At 38.4% G+C, this 12,773-nt stretch overlaps 1 non-coding gene across 1 annotated transcript; it reads left to right on the top strand.

Moving 5' to 3' along the window:
* The first annotated feature begins 2,823 nt into the window (after nucleotides 1–2,823).
* LOC122103042 lies at nucleotides 2,824–2,930 on the top strand. Its single transcript, XR_006146680.1, has one exon. It is a non-coding gene; the product is annotated as a U6 spliceosomal RNA (small nuclear RNA).
* The last annotated feature ends 9,843 nt before the right edge of the window (nucleotides 2,931–12,773 follow it).

Below are 12,773 nucleotides of genomic sequence, written 5' to 3'. Positions count from 1 at the left end.
ATCCTATAATGTATACTCCTTCAATTTTCTGGCTAAAGTGTTCTACAATCTAGATATTTTTTAAGGAAATATTGTACATGTTTCCTTGGTGACAACGTAATTGGAAGACTTAAATTTTTCTTTTTTTCTTTTTTTATTGTGAAAATACTGTACAGAGGGGTTACAATTACATAGGCAAGATAATGAGTACATTTCTTATCAAGCATTGTAGCCTCCTCCTTTGTTTCCCCTTCCCATCCCTTCCCATCCTCCCTCCCCTGCTCCTCTACCCAATCCTCATCCCCGCCCCCACCAAAGTTGTAAAGTTCGTTTTTCCATATAACGACTTGTACATCTCATTGTTGGAATGTATCCACTTGTACCCCAATTTAAACATTTCTTTTTTCCCTTCCCCTTCACAAATTTTACCAACCTCAAATACAGTGAAAGCAGGGGTTATACCATGGGGGAGGGACATACAAAGCAACAAAGAAATAATCTTATAAATGTGTTACAAACAATCACCTAAAAGAAAAAAAAAACATTTGAATACATATATTAGGGTTCATTTCCCTAACATCAACTTATCTGACCTTTCTGCATGACTCAGACATATACTAGTTATTGCAATTAAAGGAAACAATGGACCTAAGTTTCTTTGGGCCTGGCTAACTTCGCTTAATACAATTTTTTTCCATGGAAGACTTAAAATTTTCATATATCATTGCCGTCTTAAATGAAGTGAATGTACCTGGGTTTGCATACAGAACTTTCGAGAGAGCATTAATGATTGAATCTTGAATGGGATTTGATTGAGAATTGTGGCAGGCTTTCATGATATGAGAAGAGAAAGGCCTTACTAATACTTTAATTTGCTACATTGCTGTATTAGTTTATTCAAACCCACACATACACACAGATATACAAATATGTAGTATGAAGACCCAGTCAGTCTGCAAGAAAATATTTTAATAGGGATTCCATAAAATATTTAGTCTGCTGAGATCTGATTGGAATTTATAGCAATATCTATTCCACCCCTGGACAATTCATTATCATTGGTGAAGATGTTGCCATTTGAATTCAGAATGCCCCAGAAAGACCTATGTGTTAAAGAAAAATGACTTTCCATTTCCTCCCATACTGTGGAGAATACCTGAATAGTTCTTATGGAGATTAAGTTCTTCAGAGTGAAACCTCTGAAAACATGCACACTCATCTACTTTCTTCTTTTCTCTTTTAATCATTCTAGGTCAAAAACATTTCTTTTTTACATACTCCTCACCTTGACATTGTCTTGTCACAGGCCACCAAAGCAATAAAACCAACTGAACATACACTGAAACCTTCAAACTTATAAATCTGAGTAAGCCTTTCTGCTTAATAAATGGACAATATCACTTATTATGATAGGTTATAAAGCTAACACAGAAATCTAGTCTTTCTAACAATGTAGAGTACATAAAAACGCTTCATTATAAAATATCTAACTCAAAGTTATATTTTGTGTTTTTGTTTCTGTAGATCCTAGGGCTTAAACTCACAACCTGACTGGTGCTTTTGTGTTCAAGGCCAGTGCTCTATATAAAATCTGAACTGGAACTCCATTTCTCCTGGTGGTTAATTGGAAATAAGAATCTAATGAACTTTCCTATACTGGCTGGCCTATTCATATTGCATACTTTACGTAATTCCAATTCTCAGCATTATATAGATGTTCCAACTGCAATATAAAACAACTTAAAATGTACTAAAGATATTTGTAAAATATAAAATGAGGAAAGAATTTTCATCCTTTACAAATCTATGCAAAATCTATGCTAAACTATTGATATTTTACTGGACCTTTCCTGCAACCAGTTTGATATAGTTTAGTACTTGTCACACCAACTTTCTCTCTATATTCTACTGGATATATACTTTTTCACGTGTGTTTGTATACGTATACATATATGTATCTATCTATATATGTTCCAATGTGCATCATCGGACTTGAAACTGCTTTCTTTTGCTGTTCAGCAATGAACCTTGTCGGCTCATTCTGTGACAATATCAGTGCTCATTCTCATTATTCCTTTATTTACCAAATCATCAGCCTTCTAAAATCAGTGTCATTTCTTGGGTAAGGTTACCAAACAGTCCAACCAATATCCACTCAGAGGGTTTTAATAAAGCAACTTTTAAGGAAGAATATAACATGAAGTGACAACTACAGAAATTCCGCAGAGACCTGACATCTTTCACATTTCTGTCTTCCTTCTCTTCTCATACTTCAGAAAGTATTGACTAACACTATACATATACTGCAAATATAAGTTAAGGATCAGTGTTTTTTTTTTTTTTTCCCAACCTGCAGCCTTCTTTTCCATGATTCAACATAAACTTTTGGGAGATTTTTTGAATTGTGATGGGATTCCACCCAAAACAAAGCCATGTATACCAAGGAAGTCAATGTTTTCAGCTCAGAGTATTAAACAAAAGAGGGAGAAAATTAAGGTTAGCTATATATGTTAAGAACAAATATAGGCAATATCAAGATATCTTGAAATTGTATACTTTTACTGGATAAAGTGACTCAAACCTGTAATAGTATCTACTTAGCAAACAGAGATTAGAGAATTTCAGTTCCAGGCAAGCCCAGACCAAAAAAAAAATAGAAGTTTCAGGAAACTCTAACCATTTGCTGGGTGCAATGTATTTTGCTTGTGTTAGGATGACCACAGTCCAAGCAGGCCCAGGCATAGTGATGCTAGCTCAAAATAAGCAATCAAATTACAACTTACTTTTTTGTGGAATTGTCTAGTTTAAGAAAATCAATTACACTTTCTATATAAAAAATGTTCTGTGCTTAATCCGGCAGCCCATACACTAACATCGGAATGATACAGAAAAGGTTAGCATGGCCCATACACATGGATGACTTTCAAATTCGTGAAGCAATCCATATTTTTACAACAACAAATGCTGAAGGCGATGGGGCCACAAGGGAACCCTACTGTATTCTTGGTGGGAGTGTGAACTTCTTCAACCACTTTGGAAAGCAGTGTGGAGTTTCCTCAAACGACTCAACATAAAGCTCCCCTATGACCCAGCAATCACACTTTTGTTCATTTACCCAAAGGATCACAAACAAGACCATACTAAAACTACCAGCACAACTATGTTTATTGCAGCATTATTTACCATAGCTAAGATATGGAACCAACCCAGATGCTCCTCAGTAGATGAATGGATCAAGAAAATGTGGTATTTATATATACAATTGCATTCTATACCTCCATCAGAAAGAATGACATTGCCCAATTGGTTAGGAAATGGAAAGATTTGGAAAAAAATTTATTAAGTGAAGTAAGCCAACTCCAAAGAAACATAGGTCCCATATTTTCTCTTATTTTCAATAATATATAACGACAATGACATTGCTACAGAATATAAATATTTTTAAATGAAAAGGGTGTAGGTAATGACATTGTAAGTGATCTTTATACCCAATAAAGATTGGTTTAATTTCTAAAGAAATACCTGAATGAACATCATTCAGCTTCCACTGTTTATTATTCCTGGAGTAATTGCTTAAGGAGAACAAATCCACGTCAAAGCGCTCTACCACTGCGCCACCTTCCCAGCTCTGCATTACATTTTATGTGCTTAATACTTTCCTGAAATTATTCCTTTTGGATTAAATATCCCAACAAAACTATTTTTTATGATTTCTTATATGATTTATATAGATTTCTTATGCGATTCTTATATGAATTCTTAGAGATCCATAAACAAAACAGCTCAGAACAGGAAAAGAGTAGGTAAGAAGTCATAAAAAATACTATTATAGTGGTCTTAATGGCTAAGTGTAAATAATATGTAACAAAACTGTGGGAAGATTCATTTGCTCTTTTTGCTATTCTCTCCCCTTCTCTGTAGAAAGGTTCTCACTATGAAGTGCCAAATGGTCTGGACCTTTCAAGCCTTGTCTCAGTGACAGAAGTGATGGGATTAGGGACATGTGCACCCATGGCTGGCTTTTAAGAATTTCACAATAAAGTAATACCAATACACATAAAGAAATTTTTGTGAGTGATGTGTATTCACTTCTTCAATTGCCAAAATTAAATTCATATGTCAAAACATCAAATTACTTACATTATAATATATGTAGTTCCACTGGCATCACTAACACCTCCATAAATCAAATGCAAACTAAAAGCTCTACTTCAAAAACCAACATCTAAGGCAGTGTTGTAAATACAAGAAGATACACAACAAATCTAAAGGAGTGAGATCTTTAACACTGGCAATGATCAGTGATAGCTGAATTTTTAACCAGGCTTGAAAAGTTCGGGTGTCAACTATGTGATTAGAGTTGCAGAGTTGACCTTGGTATCAAGATTGAAGGTAAAATTCAAAGGCAGCTAAGATTGCTGCAGTATTGTGGCTCGGTACATTGTGACCCTGTCTGATAATGGTAAAGCACAGAGTAGAAGCTAAGTCAGTGAAATGTATAGGAAGGATTCTCCACTGAGAATAATTGCAGGGGGTGATCATCACTCTTGCGTTGAAAATGTATAGCCCATCATTCTACTTTAAGCTCTAGTATTCTTTCTGATCTGAAGATAATTATAACATACCAATGTGCTGTGAGTGCTGAGCAGTGTAGGTGTATATTATGCTAATATATGTAAAAATCCTTACAAGTATGGAATGGCCTGACCCTGACACTTCATTCTGTGTTGTTGAGTTTCATGAACAAATGTTCATAGTTAGGCAATTCACAATCATCTAAGTCTGAATCAGGAAACTGAGATAAGACATTAGGGTCATCACTACAGTGACATGGTCTGTGACCTATGAAATAAATAACATTATTTCATAATGTAAATGTGTTTCTAAAAAATTATGCAATACCAAATATACAAAAGGGACAATTATCCAACTCTTGTATTATCAGAAGTTAAGTTACTCCTGAATTTACTTTTTTGCTAGAGGATCACAGTATGAGTGCTGATATTTGGTATCTTTCCAGGTGCTCCTATACGTTTGTCAATCTTCTTTGAGGAAGTGTTTTTCCATAGTTTTTTTTTTTTTTTGAGGTGTTCCGAATATCAGTACTGTTGCTAACCACAACCATGGGACAGCAAAGATGATGGGATACCTGGCCAAAGAACTGAGAAATCACAGGAAGTAATAGGAAAGAAGACACCAGAGGACCAAAAGCCTCATTGCCAGCTTCTGGATCCCTAAATCCTGCTTCACATGCTTTATATTCCTTCTACTATGGGGGTGGGGTGGGGGTTTAGGGGGGTTGTCAGTGGCTACAGGTATGTCCAAAAACTAAGGCATTAATCTTGCTGGTGGTTACAACTATTGATATGATATATTGTTTGTATACATAGTGATAATTGAATCCCTTATTGTTAGGGAGCAGAAGGGAGCAATAGTCATTACAACCATAACACAGACATCTATCTTATCTACAAAGTCTTAATCTTTTAGTGTCCAACAGCTCTAAATTACATACTCTTGAGGTAATAACTCATATCCCTGTCTTCCCTTGACTGACCTTTCCAGAGTACAGCTCTCATCCTTTTGACTGCTGTTTGAGATGGCTTACCAATCTATCCCTTTCCAGGCCTAACAGCTTGAGTCTAGAATTCCTCACAAGTACTGTGACAGATGAATTATTTTGAAAAGGATATTTTTTTCGTAGATAGGTTAAATTTTTATATTTTATTTTATTTCAAAAATATTATACAGAGTGGTTACAGTTACATGAGTAATGTACATTCCTTGCTGAATAGTGTTACCCACTCCATTGTTGTTCTCATATCCCTTCCCACCCTCCACACCTCCCGCTCACTCCAAAGTTGTAAAGTTCATTTCCAATATAGTGTCGTGTGAATATCATTGTTGCAATGGGTCAGTCTTTGTACATCTTTCGTCACTATATTTTTTCCCTTTCCTTCTCCAAATCAGGTAAATGTATATACAAGATGGAAGGTACCAGAATCAAGACAGAGATTTCCAAGGATAAACCAATGGAAAAAGGCAAATGAAATAAAAATGAGATCTAGATACACTACTTTACCAACATCAAGGTTGATATCTGAAAAAAGACTTGTTGTTTCTATGACTTAGAGTTCATTTCAATTAACATCATTTTGTAAGGTCAAATGTACATAGCTCTGGAACCAGCAATCCCATTCCTGGGCACTTGTGGAAATGATCTCAAGCTAAACCATACAAAATTTACAACTATGGTTTTACAGCATTATTGCTATAGCCAAGATATGGAACCAATCAAGATGCCCCTCAATAGATGACAGGATCAAGAAAATGTGGTATATATACACAATGAATGTTATGCTTCTATAACAAAGAATGACACAACTCCTTTCTTAAGAAAATGGAAAGACTTGGAAAACAATCATATTATGTGAAGGAAGCCAGATTCAAAGAAACATAGGTTCCATGGTTTCCCTCATTTTTATTAATTAATATATGCTTAGGATAGTTCTGGCAGACATGTTCACTTTTAAACTCTTGAAATATTCCCTTTTTTCTCTCCCTCTTTCTCTCTCATTCCATTTGTTCTAAGTCCGGTGATGATCTTGTTGATTTTCTCCCGTTACATTCATCATTGCATCTTGCGAACTACTGGTATGCACTACTGTACTTCTGTCCATTCTCCTTGTGCTTCGGCTTGTACCCCTCTCACAGTGGAGGGCCAGAGATTGGGGATATTCTCTTCACTCTTGAACTCAGATATCTATCTTTACTTTCTAACAATACATTCATTGAATTCTTTCTGTAAATTCTAATGCCTTGAAAATGATTACTGCATTTTCATGGCTTTGTTATTTGGCATCAGGGAAGTACATAAATCAATAACCCGTAACTTAGGTAAAAGAAGACTGCAATCATGCCTTCGTAGATGTTGTTCATTGGATAATGTTTACTTCAAGGTCTGCCTGCCTGCATCCTTTTCACTGTTTATTTATCAATGTAGCCTTTTCTTCTGGAAAGTAGGTATTGGCCTAGTGAAGATCAATTCCTACTCTAATTAGTCATTAATTTTATTCCAACATCATTTGACAGCTCCTTCTGAGTTTCTTCAGCGTCTGTATAGTAGTGTTTCACATTCTTAGAAGTTTTAACATCGATGCATCCAATGATAAAGACACATTGCTTAAGTTACCATTTTGATGACTGAAAAGAAACCATGCTGCAACCTCACTATATGGCAATTTTCTGGTTTTAAACTCTATAGAATTTAAAATTAAATTTTAAATTCTTTAGAATTGATGGTGGAGAACGAACATTGTGCCTGGAATTTTATCTTTTCCTAATTATTTTTAGTATCCTTTCCAATATTGTATAAAGTTAAAACATTACTATTTACCTTTAGGATTTCTAAAATGGTCAAAGTATAAATTCTATTCATTCACAATTTTAACACAATAGTGTCCATTATGACCAAGTGAGAAATTTTAAACTTTTTATTTATGGTCCTTAATGGTGGTGATAGGGAATCAAGTCCAATACTTCATGTGTCTTAGTCTCCTGTGTGCCTCTGAGCCTGAGGTGACCTGTGGTTTTATTTTCACTCAACTGGAATAACGAAAAATTTCACTAGGAAGGAATTATTACTTGGTTACTTTCTCCAGTATCTCTCGCATATATAAAAATAATATAATTCTACACTGACAGAAAATGGTGTTCTTATATTGTATTTATTAATAGTAAATTTTTATGTTTTGTAGCCCCACTCTTCACTAAGGTTTGCCGCTTCCCATAAAACTTGACTAGATCCACTAGAAACACAAGTCCAGTCAGCCTCTTTCTTAAAAAGCCCAACCTTAAATAACCTACCCCCTGGTGGCCCTGCTATAAATTTTCAAAGGCCTGACTGAAACCAGACTCCTTCCTGAAAGCCCTTCTCTGCCATAGGGAAATCCCACTTCCACTCCTCCCCTTCCCGGAATCCCTGCTCTGCACCACCAGAAACCAGGCCACATTCAAGAACTCCACCTACATTGGGCTCCTCCCTCGAATCCCCACCTCATCCATCAGATACCCTGCCCCTAACTACTCTAGTACTGCATAGTCCTATTGCTCACATATCCTAGTACCTGCAAGCTCCTCCCTTTCCTTTCAACCCCACCCCCAATCATCCTTCTCCCTCAAGCCCCTCCTGGTTTCATCAGAAACTCCTCCCATAACTAGCCTACTTCTAAGTGGCCTAACCTCACAAACACAGCCCTGAACCTACCTCTTCCTAAAAAGCCCATCATGCTACACCAAAAACCGTCCACCTGACTATAACTGTCCTTGAAACCGCACCTTGCTTGGCCAGAAGATTCTCACATAGCCCATCTCCTGCCTGGAAAGCCAGCCCTGCTCCACCACAAGCCTCTCCACCTCCCACATCTACTCTCTCAATGCCCTGCCTTGCTCCCCAGATAAACCCGCCCCATATTGGCTCCTTCCTCAGATCCACACACTACACCATCAGATACCATGCCCATAATTATCCTACACCATTGTAGCCCTTCCACTCCTTCTCAAAGCCCTCCTCCAACTAGCCACATGTCTCCAAGCTCTGTCCTGCTCCAGATAAACCCCACTAGAAAACCCCCACTACACTATCCAATCTCTCGACACCCACATTGCTCCACTGGAAACCACTGCTCCAGTAGGCCTCCCTCTGGAAGCCCAGAAAACCCCCACCACACTGTCCCATCTCTCGACACCCACATTGCTCCACTGGAAACCACTGCACCAGTTGGCCTCCCTCTGGAAGTCTCAGGAGGCTGAAGTGTAAATCCTTGTCCCTCCATAGTCCCTTTTTGAAGGTTTCTTTGCCCTACTGAAAACCCTGTCCAAAGTCCATGTCCTTCCTTGCAACACTGAAATCCCCACCCAACCTGATTTTTCTTTTAGAAGTGGTAACTGGCTACCCCAGAAACCCCATCCGAACTAGTCTAGTGCACTGCTCTCACAAAGCTCTGGTCCTGAAAAACTCCTCCATACATTGTGACTACATCCTGCTCTGCAAGAAACCCCACCTCCACCCTAAAACACTTCCCGATGGCCTGCCATTCTCCACCAGAAACCCTGCCCCTTACTAGCCCACGTCTTCCTGGTACCACCTTCTCAAAGCTCTGTCCCAAACAGCCTCCTCCCCAGTGACCCTATCTTCTTCCACTGAAAACCTGTCCAAATGCCAGCCTCCATGTTCAATCCCGCCTACTCCACAAGAGTCCCCGCCCCTAACAAGTCTAGTTCTTCCTGTCCCCTCCCTGCTGTCTCAAAGCCCTACACAGACTGGGCTTCACCCTCAAAGCCCCGCCCTGCTCCACCACAGAGACTGTGCCAATACCAACTCCTCCCTTGAATCACACAGGGCTCCACCAGAAACCCCACACCACCTCATCCATGAAGGTCCCATCTAGTAACTTTTATTACAAATGCGATTTTATACTGGCCATACTAATTCATACTAATCAATATGATAAGAAAGCAGTATGGCAAAAAGGCAACAAAAATTAAATAGCTATTAGATACTTTAGTCTAGTTTGAGGTTCTGTTACCAGGTAGATACACATTGTGTGAAAATGTCTGAAGGGGATTCCTCATATTGGAAAGCATTCTTTGAAGTATCAGTGATCATGAGTGACCATTTTATTTCTAGAAAATTTGTGCACATTTGTGCCATTAACTTAAAAAAATATTAGTTATTTTAAATCCTGTGGTTTCGTTGAGGAAAGAGTATTAGTGTGTAAAAAGATGTTTTTCAACTCATCTCTCTAATGAATAATTTTGGAGTTGCCTACCTTACTATGTACAAGAGTATTTAGTAACAGAAATTCTCTACCAGAATCCACTTTGAATTTCCTCCTTCCACTAAAGTGACTTTGGAAAACACTGAAGTGAGATTACACAGGTAAAATGCCAGAAATAAAAACGTGTTTGAGATCATAACAAAATTATGATGAAGACCCCATCCAATGTGCTTTTAATTTTCTAACAAAAGGAACTTAAGCCTATTTAACTGCAGACTTTCTGAAGACTAGAAGACAAAAATATAAGAAATGCCCTATCATACCATGGTTCTGAAAAAAAAAAAAAAAAAACAAGGAAGGACAACATAATGAGACAGAAAGGAATGAGGAACTTGTACATGTGATATAGAGTGTAAAAAATACACTGAATCAGGTAAAACTAATTTTGGTCATGATGTCTGGTTGTTCAATACATTTCATTGTAAACATTGCTCTTTATTAAGCTGTGACGTAATAGAGGTCTCAGCAGGGATCTTCTCAGGTAATTGTGTAGATGGTCAATTTCATCATTGCAAGATCATCAGGATGAAAAACTCCATACACCTTAAGACACACCTGCAACAGCACTAGGCATACACTTCTATTGGTCCAACACTGTAAGACAGACCTGTGTTTTTCCAAAGCTTTGTATGTGGTATGCTATGTTTTATTCAGGCTGAAAAGCCAAAGTAAGTTCAATTTGAGATTAACCCCACCATCTTGTGCTAGTCTGCCCTCAGAGTAACCCCAAGACAGAGAAAAAAAAACATAGGTTGTCACCAACCCTGCTGTTGCCCAAGTGTTTCAGGAACAGAAAATCCCAATAGTTCAGAGAAAGGTCAGTGAGGTTGGAATGGAATCAAACCAATCATGTAACTGCTTGTGTGGAAATTCCCTAAACTTGTATGTTCAATACTATAAAAGCTGTTCTGATTTTGTGCTCGGGGACTCTTTGTGTCACTGGTTACCCAGTGCGCAGAGGACCAAGCTTGAGCTTGCAAATAAACGACTCTTTTGCTTTTTGCATTGGTTGTGGTCTCTGGTGGTGTTTCGGGGGTCCCAAGTCCATAAAACATTTCTGGGGGCTTGTCTGGAATCTGCCTCATAAGACTCTCCAGATGCCCCAAAAAACCCAGCTGTCAAGTCTAGGCATTGCTGTTCTGTATATTTGGTTGCCTGCAGGTTCTGTATCTGTAATTCTGGTTTCCCACCAGGTCTGTATTATGGTTGGCAAGGAATCTTGGCAGACATGTTATAAGACTGCCAAAGTGGTCTATTAGGAGATATCCCCAGACACCTTTGGATAGATTGCTGTTTAGTACAGACATTTTTTGGGAAATTTTCCATCTGTAGTCTGGCACTTCATGCAGACATTTTTTGGGAAGTTTTCCATCTGTACTGGGAAGTCTTCCATTTTTTGGGAAACCCTTTCTGTAGTCTGGCACTTTCTGGTTGGCAATTTACAATGCTACAGCATGCCTTTGTAAGTTGTGTCTGTGTATTGAGTGTTCTGTTTGTCATTTGGTGTTTATCTTACCCTTAAGCCTTGACCCAGGGGGTACTGAGAATGGGGGAGAATCTACCACTCTGAAGGGATGGCGGCTAAGGACTTATTTCCCTTCCCCCAACATGACTGGGACTTCTCTTCCACATTTTAAGGCCCTTGGTCAACAAATGTTGGTGAGATGTCACCCCATTCACTGAGACCTGAGTGTTCTCTGTTCTATATTTCCTGAGATAGGGAAGTTCTGGGTGAGAGTGGCAGGCTCATTCAGCAGACTCGATTCAGCTTGCTGAGTGAGAACAGCACAGAGTTCTGGTAGGGTTAAACTCAGCCTTTGGTTGTTGTGTTGTCTAGTTCTGTTTTAGAATTGGTACTAGTTTTTTTTTTGTTCTTTAGACGGGGGGGGGATCTAGTTGTGGGGCCTGAACTCTGGGCCTGAGTGCTGTCCCTCAACTCTTCAGTTCAAGGCTAGCACTCTACTACTTGAGCCACAGCTCCACTTCCAGCTTTTTTCTCTTTGATTATGTGGTGCTGAGGAATCGAACCCAGGGCCTCATGCATGCAAGGCATGTGCTCTACCACCGAGCCTCATTCCCAGCCCCTTGGTACAACTTTTCAATGTGGGTTTTTTGTTTTGTGTTTTTGAAATTTATTTGAACATCTCTGGGGAAATAAAATTCCAGTCTCCAGCTGGGCTCAGTCACAGAGAAGGCTGTGTGCCTGGTTTTGACTTTTCAGCTAGTCCCGACAATGTAAAGTGCTCTTGTCTAAAATTGGATAAAAATCAAGCCAGTTTAATTTCAGGTGACACCCCCCTCCCCAGAGTTCCTCCAACAAAAGGGATTCAAAAGACCAGTTGGTGAAATGCTTTGCTAAACAAGCAAGCCCTGGGAAAACAAAGCTCAACAAAGTTACTTCGTTTAAAAGAAATATTGTCTTAAATTTTTGTTTGAAAACTTTAGAAAATGTACATACAACTGATTTTTATTTTTTGCGTACTTAAATAATTGAGGTTTGAGCTGGGAAGGTGGCTCAGTGGTAGAGCACTTGCCTTACAAGCCTGAGGCCCTGGGTTCGATTCCTCAGCACCACATAAGCAAAAGAAAAAAGCCGGAAGTGGCACTGTGGCTCAAGTGGTAGAGTTCTAGCCTTGACCTAAAGAGCTGAGGGACAGCGCCCAAGCCCAAAGTTCAGGCCCGACGAATGGACCCTCCCCCCCAAAAATCTGTGTTTGCTTTGTGTTTGTGAACACGTTTATGATAGAAATTGTCAGCATGCTGTAACAATTGAGTGAGTTTAAGTTTAAAATTCAAAAGGTTATGAGGTTGGAATATTACCAGAAAGTTTTTATAGAGTTTTCACATTGTTTTAAATGGTTTTTTAAGGATTGTTTAACTTGAAAAGTTGAAAATCTGTTATTTTAGAATGCATAAGGCTGTTTACATTGTAATCAAGATATCTGGCTTAACAAA

Source organism: Dipodomys spectabilis, unplaced genomic scaffold (genome assembly GCF_019054845.1).
Source record: "Dipodomys spectabilis isolate Male_0828 unplaced genomic scaffold, ASM1905484v1 ptg001455l, whole genome shotgun sequence".
NCBI lineage: Eukaryota > Metazoa > Chordata > Mammalia > Rodentia > Heteromyidae > Dipodomys > Dipodomys spectabilis.
This window is presented reverse-complemented; position numbering and strand designations above follow the sequence as displayed.